We start from the raw sequence: 7261 nt of genomic DNA on the forward strand, positions 1-7261 counted from the left end.
AGTCAGCCTTTGGGAAACTCTTCAGTTCCTGGCAACAAGCTCCTGGAGTGGAAGACTAGACCCAGGCCAAGGGAAATGCCCTTCTGTGTAAGGCAGAGAAAAGGACCACAATGGAAGATCCAGACTAGGCTGGAGGACCCTGTGGGCCTGGCTGTGACACCAGGGTATTCCCAAAGAGATCGGTGATCTGCCCACAAGGGAGGTTCTCTCCCTCCCAGGCCACAGAAGGAGCACACGTTTAAAGATCCCCATCTCGGCCAGGTGCGGCAGCTCATGCCTGTAATCCCAGCACTTTGGGAGGCCAAGATGGGTGGATCCCCTGAGGTTAGGAGTTTGAGATCAACCTGGCCAACATGGTGAAGTCCTGTCTCTACCAAAAGTACAAAAATTAGCCTGGTGTGGTGGCGGGTGCCTGTAATCCCAGCTACTTGGGAGGCTGAGGCAGGAGAATTGCTTGAACCCAGGAGGCAGAGGTTGCAATGAGCTGAGATCATGCCATTGCACTCCAGCCTGGATGATAAGAATTAAACTCGGTCAAAAAAAAAAAAAAAAAAAAGTAAATAAATAAAAATAAAGATCCCTGTCTCCCTTGCTGTTTTCTGGGCACAATCAGAGGCCTGGAGTCCTAGACCCCTCCTGAGGCCTGTGCTGCTCTGACTGGTGTCTGTCCATCCAACACCTTCACACCTCCCTCCCCAGGCCTGGGAACCAGGGGAGCAGATGTGGAAATGTCAGTCTGAGGGCAGGAGAAAATGAGATGAGATGTCCAGCTCCAGCAGTGAGGGAGGGAAAAGGGAAGTGAATTCTCCTTCCCCAGCCTTTGTTCCACTCAGGCCCTCAGTGGATTGGGTGATGCCTGTCACACTGGGGAGGGCCGTCTGCTTTACCCACTGGCTCACGTGCTAAGTGCACCTGGCAATGCCCTCACGGACACACGTGGAACAGTGTGCAGTCCGGTCACACCATGGCCCAGCCAGGATGGTCAACATAAAATCAACCATCGCAGGACCATGGGAGCTGATGAACGATCTCTGAGCTCACTGGAGAGAAACCTCCAGTGAACAAAGAGGAGGCACTGATACTCCGATTCTGATTTGCTTGCTCAAGTATTGGCGGCAGCTCACACCTCACCCGGAGACCTTGCTCAGCTCATTACGTAAGATCTTTTATTTTTATTTTTTATTTTTTTTATTTTTTTATTTTTTTTGAGACAGAGTCTCGCTCTGTCACCCAGGCTGGAGTACAGTGGCCGGATCTCAGCTCACTGCAAGCTCCGCCTCCCGGGTTCCCGCCATTCTCCTGCCTCAGCCTCCTGAGTAGCTGGGACTATAGGCGCCCGCCACCTCGCCCGGCTAGTTTTTTGTATTTTTTAGTAGAGACGGGGTTTCACCGGGTTAGCCAGGATGGTCTCGATCTCCTGACCTCGTGATCCGCCCGTCTCGGCCTCCCAAAGTGCTGGGATTACAGGCGTGAGCCACCGCGCCCGGCCAAGATCTTTTAAAAGGCAGCCACTTTTGCGTGGCAATTCAGCCAACAAGCCTAGAAACCATCCAACAGGCCATGCGTGTGGCCTTTGTGCTCGGCCCGGGCCTGCCGTGCACTGGCTGTGCAGCAAGCCTGGTGTGGGAGGGGGTTTCTCCCGTCAGCCCCACCAAGTAAAGCCTTTGTTATTGCCTGTTTTCAGGACTAACAAATCACACACAGGAGCCAGGCTCAATTATGACACTCTGTGACATGTGGCATCACAAATAGTCAAAACTAGGGACACAGACCTGAGACACATTATACTGCTATATAGCATACCTGTTGTGAAAGCAGATAAAATGTAAAAGCTGCTGGGACCCCCCCAGACACTTTGAGCCTTGAGAGAGATGTGACTGATCTGAGCCATGTAAGCGGGTAGCTGCAACTTCAGCGTCTCAGATCATACATTCTCTCTTCCTCACTGTTCATGTTCTGTAAATGACCAGGAGAAACCAGAGACCAGGCCTCCCCTTCTAGTCACTGATCTTCGTCATAGATTAACTGTGTCCTTTATTGTCCTGTACCTAACTCAGATGAGACGGTACAAAAGACCCCATTTCACATCTTCATTGTGAAGTGTTTTTATTTTTTATTTTTTGAGATGGAGTCTTGCTCTGTCGTCCAGGCTGGAGTGTGCTGGTGCGATCTTGGCTCACTGCATGCTCCGCCCCCCGGGTTCATGCTATTTTCCTGCCTCAGCCTCCCAAGCTGGGACTACAGGCGCCCGCCACCACGCCCAGCTAATTTTTTGTATTTTTAGTAGAGACGGGGTTTCACCATGTTAGCCAGGATGGTCTCTATCTCCTGACCTTGTGATCCGCCCGCCTCGGCCTCCCAAAGTGCTGGGATTACAGGCATGAGCCACCACGCCCGACCGTGAAATGTTAAATATGCCTTTCTCATAAAGGAATACTGCCTTGGCTGATCAGATTACTGTAACTGCATGCTAGCCTTGAGGGAATATGTTGGAAACCCTGCTAAGCTTCCCAAACCTTATTTATGTAAACGAGCCCCAAAACTTCTCCACTTTGGGGCACTTGAATTCCATTCTTTGGAATCTGTGTTCCTGGGTGGCTGTCGCTAAGGTTTATGCTCAAATAAACTCTACATTTAACCATATTTCCTGAAACTTGTTATGTAAGGTTGACAATATCATATGGCAACCAAGAGATGGCCTGCAGATGTGAGTCACATTATATCACTGGATGACTTATTTCAATTTTTTTATTTTTGAGGCAGGGTCTAGCTTTGTTGCCCAGGCTGGAGTGCAGTAGCACAATCTCGGCTCACTGTAGCCTCTGCTTCCTCGGTTCAAGTCATCCTCCCACCTCAGCCTCCTGAGTAGCTGGGAATGCAGGCACACACCACCACGCCTGGCTAATTTTTGTATTTTTAGTAGAAACAGGGTTTCACCATGTTGCCCAGGCTGGTCTTGAACTCCTGAGCTCAAGCGATCTACCCACCTCGGACTCCCAAAGTGTGGGGATTATAGGTGTAAGCCACCATGCCTGGGCCACTGGATGACTTATGATATCATATGTGACATTGTGACATCATGTGAGTCAGGGATGTACCCCGTTCTCAACTGCTATATGCTGTTACACTGACAGAATGGGAGTGAGGAATGTGTCCCACTTGCTCAGCTGTTGTATTATATCATACAAGGTGCAGTGACTAAGTGTGTCAGCTGTGTCCTCATCCTACATAGCATGTGAGAGCAGGAGATAGGATGGAGATCTGAGGAGCGTTACACGCCTAGGCAATAAAGGTGCCAGCATCAGCTGAGAGCGCAGGCAGACCTCAGTCACATTTGTCACTGTGTAACTAAAAATACAAAATTAGCTGGGTGAGGTGGTGCACACCTGTGGTCCTTGCTACTCAGGAGGCTGAGGCAGGAGAATCGCTTGAACCCAGGAGGTGGAGGGTGCAGTGAGCTGAGATTGCACCACTGCACTCCAGCCTGGGGACAGGGTGATACTGTATCTCAAAAAAAAAAAGAAAAAAACTAGGACAACCAAGAGAGGGACTCAGACTCACCTTACTCTATGTCACATATGGTATTTAACACTTGAGGGGGACACGCACTTGTCACTTTGTATCACTATGTCCTATATGATAGCCAATGATAACCCAAGAGGGGGAGGCAGCCCTGTTCACACCATGTCACTTATGATATTCTATGACATCAAGGAGCCCAGACCTCAGTTGCATTATGTCACTATGGCACATACAGTATCATACAACTGACAGAAGAGATGCAGGTCTGATTCACAGTGTATATGAGTCACAAATGTCACTATGACATCATACAGCAGGTGAGGGGGATAGTCATTATTCACCTCGGGGCACATTGTCACACATGATACCATATGACGGCAGAGCGGGGATGCAGAACTGAGTTGTATTATGTCACTGCGTAACCTGTGACAGATGATAGCTGATGGGGGTGAAGACCAAGGTCACATTTTGTACCCACATTATATGAAATACACAACATGCACGAGGGAGATGCAGACACAAATCACACTGTGTGCTGTGTCCCATTGACATGTTTAATTCCTGTGTTGAAGAGAGCCGGGTTCATGAATGAACTTAGTCACTCACCTTGTATGAGATAACACAGCAGCTGAGAGTGGGACACATTCCTTCTTCCCATTCTGTCGGTGAACGACCACACACTGTGTTACTGTCTGAGCCACTGTGTTTAGCTGTGTATAGCGCATGTGGCACACTGTTCACTGATACATATTTGCTCCGTATTGAAGTGAGGCAGATGCGTGAGTGATTGAGAATAATGCTACCTCTGTGAAGCATTGCATCCAGAAGCATGAGGTTCATGTACTACCATCTTCTGTGATACGTATTTAAATGTTAAGTTTAACAGGTCTACCATGAGTGAGTGAGCCTCACATTATCTTTGGGAATCAATGTGTTTAGCAGGGTGTGGTTCATCTAATATAGCCTTCTTTAATACATGTTCACCATCTGTGTTTATAAGAAATAGGTTTGTGAGTGACTTAGCATAGTGTTGTCCCTATGAAACCCTGGTTTTTTTTCTCTTTTTTTTTTTTTTGAGATAGAGTTTTGCTCTTTTCGCCCAGGCTGGAGTGCAATGGTGTGGTCTCGGCTCACTGCAACCTCTGCCTCCCAGGTTCAAGCAATCCTCCTGCCTCAGCCTCCCAAGTAGCTGGGATTACAGGCATCTGCTACCATGCCCACCTAATTTTTGTATTTTTAGTAGAGACGGGGTTTCACCATGTTGGCCGGGCTGGTGTCGAGCTCCTGACCTCAGGTAATCTGCCCACCTCAGCCTCCCAAATTGCTGGAATTACAGGCATGAGCCACCATACCCGGCCAAAACCCTGTTTTAAGAAGTGTGTGGTGGTCAGGTGTGGTGGCTCACGCCTGTAATCCCAGCACTTTGGGAGGCCGAGGCGGGCAGATCATGAGATCAGGAGATCGAGACCACCCTGGCTAACCCGGTGAAACCCCATCTCTACTAAAAAAATACAGAAAATTAGCCGGGCGTGGTGGCGGGAGCCTGTAGTCCTAGCTACTCGGGAGCTGAGGCAGGAGAAGGGCGTGAACCTGGGAGGTGAGCTTGCAATGAGCCGAGATTGTGCCACTGCACCCCCAGCCTGGGTGACAGAGTGAGACTCCGTCTCAAAAAAAAAAAAAAAAAAAAAGAAGTGTGGTGCAGGTACTACATTCTTTGTTGTTCCATGTTCAAACCCTGTGTTTAACAGATATAGGTGCAAGATTGCCTAGGTGTAGTGCTGACTTTTGGAAATACTGTGGTTAGCATTGTGTTTTCTGTAGTATCATTTTTCAGTGATGCCTGTTTAGTTTATCAGATCTAGGGACTATTGTTATCTCAGTGAAACACCGTTTAGCTGCATGTGATGCATGTAATACTTTGTTCATTGATATTTGTTTAAATCAATCAGTGTTTACCAGAACTAGATACGTGAGTTACTGAGAATAGCCTAATCTCTGAAAATGTTTTCCAGCATATGGTGCATGTAATTTGCTCTTCTATGGTACCTCTTTCCAATTTCTTTTTTTTTTTGAGATGGAGTCTAACACTGTCACCCAGGCTGGGGTGCAGTGGCGCGACCTCGGCTCACTGCAAGCTGTGCCTCCCAGGTTCACGCCATTCTCCTGCCTCAGCCTCCTGAGTAGCTGGGACTACAGGCATCTGCCACCACGCCTGGCTAATTTTTTTGTATTTTTAGTAGAGACGGGGTTTCATCGTGTTAGCCAGGATGGTCTCGATCTCCTGACCTCGTGATCCGCCTGCCTTGGCCTCCCAAAGTGCTGGGATTACAGGCGTGAGCCACCACGCCCGGCCTCCAATTTTTTTATCATGGCAAAATATACATAACAGATTATACCACTTTTAAGTGTAGAATTTAGTGGTAGTAAGTATAGAGAGAATCTTTTTTTTTTTCTTTTGAGACGGAGTCTCGCTCTGTCGCCCAGGCTGGAGTGCAGTGGCCGGATCTCAGCTCACTGCAAGCTCCACCTCCTGGGTTTATGCCATTCTCCTGCCTCAGCCTCCCGAGTAGCTGGGACTACAAGCGCCCACCACCTCGCCCGTTTTTTTTTTTTTTTTTTTTTTTTTTTTTGTATTTTTTAGTAGAGACGGGGTTTCACCATGTTAGCCAGGATGGTCTCGATCTCCTGACCTCGTGATCCACCCGTCTCGGCCTCCCAAAGTGCTGGGATTACAGGCTTGAGCCACCGCGCCCGGCCTGAGAATACTATATTTGACAAAACTGTCCTTCAAAAGTGAAGGGTAAATTAAGACATTCCCAGATAAATAAAACCTGAAGGAGTTTATTACCACTAGACCTGACCAATAAGAAATAATAAAGGGGCCGGGCACAGTGGCTCATGTCTGTAATCCCAGCACTTTGGGGGACTGAGGCAGGTGGATCACCTGAGGTCAGGTGTTCGAGACCAGCCTGACCAACATGGCAAAACCCTGTCTCTAATAAAAATACAAAAATTAGCTGGGTGTGGTGGCACGCGCCTTTAATCCCAGCTATTCAGGAGGCTGAGGCAGAAGAATCACTTGAACCCAGGAGGTGGAGGTCTCAGTGAGCCAAGATCACACCACTGCACTCCAGCCTGGGTGACAGAGTAAGACTCTATCTCAAAAAAAAAAAAAAAAAAAAGAAACAATACAGGGAGTCCTTCAAGTTGATATGAAGGGATGCTAGACAGTTGCTCAGCCTGATGAAAATATAAAGGTAAATGCATAAAGATTAAAACCTGTATTATTATAATTTTTGTTCATAACTTAATTTTTAATACTGTAATGGAATTTAAAGGACAAAAGCATAACAATAACTATAAATCTATGTTAATGGATACAAAGTATACAAAGTTTAATTTGTGACATCAGTAACTTAATAGTGGGGCAAAGATGTAAAGAGTATAGTTTTTGTATGTGATGGAAGTTGTTATCTGTTTAAAATAATAAGATAACTTTAAGATGTTCCGTGTAATTCCCATAGTAACCACAAAGAAAATACCTACAGCATATATATAAAAGGAAATGAGAAGGAAATCAAAGCACAGCACTACAAAAAATCAACTATAACACAATGGAAGACAATAAAGGAGGAAAGAAGGACAAAAAGGCTCTAAGACATACAGAAAACAATGATCAAAATAGTGATAGTAAGTCCTTCCTAATCAATAATTTCATTCAATGTATATAGGTTAAACT

This window comes from Rhinopithecus roxellana, chromosome 13 (genome assembly GCF_007565055.1).
Source record: "Rhinopithecus roxellana isolate Shanxi Qingling chromosome 13, ASM756505v1, whole genome shotgun sequence".
Classification (NCBI taxonomy): domain Eukaryota; kingdom Metazoa; phylum Chordata; class Mammalia; order Primates; family Cercopithecidae; genus Rhinopithecus; species Rhinopithecus roxellana.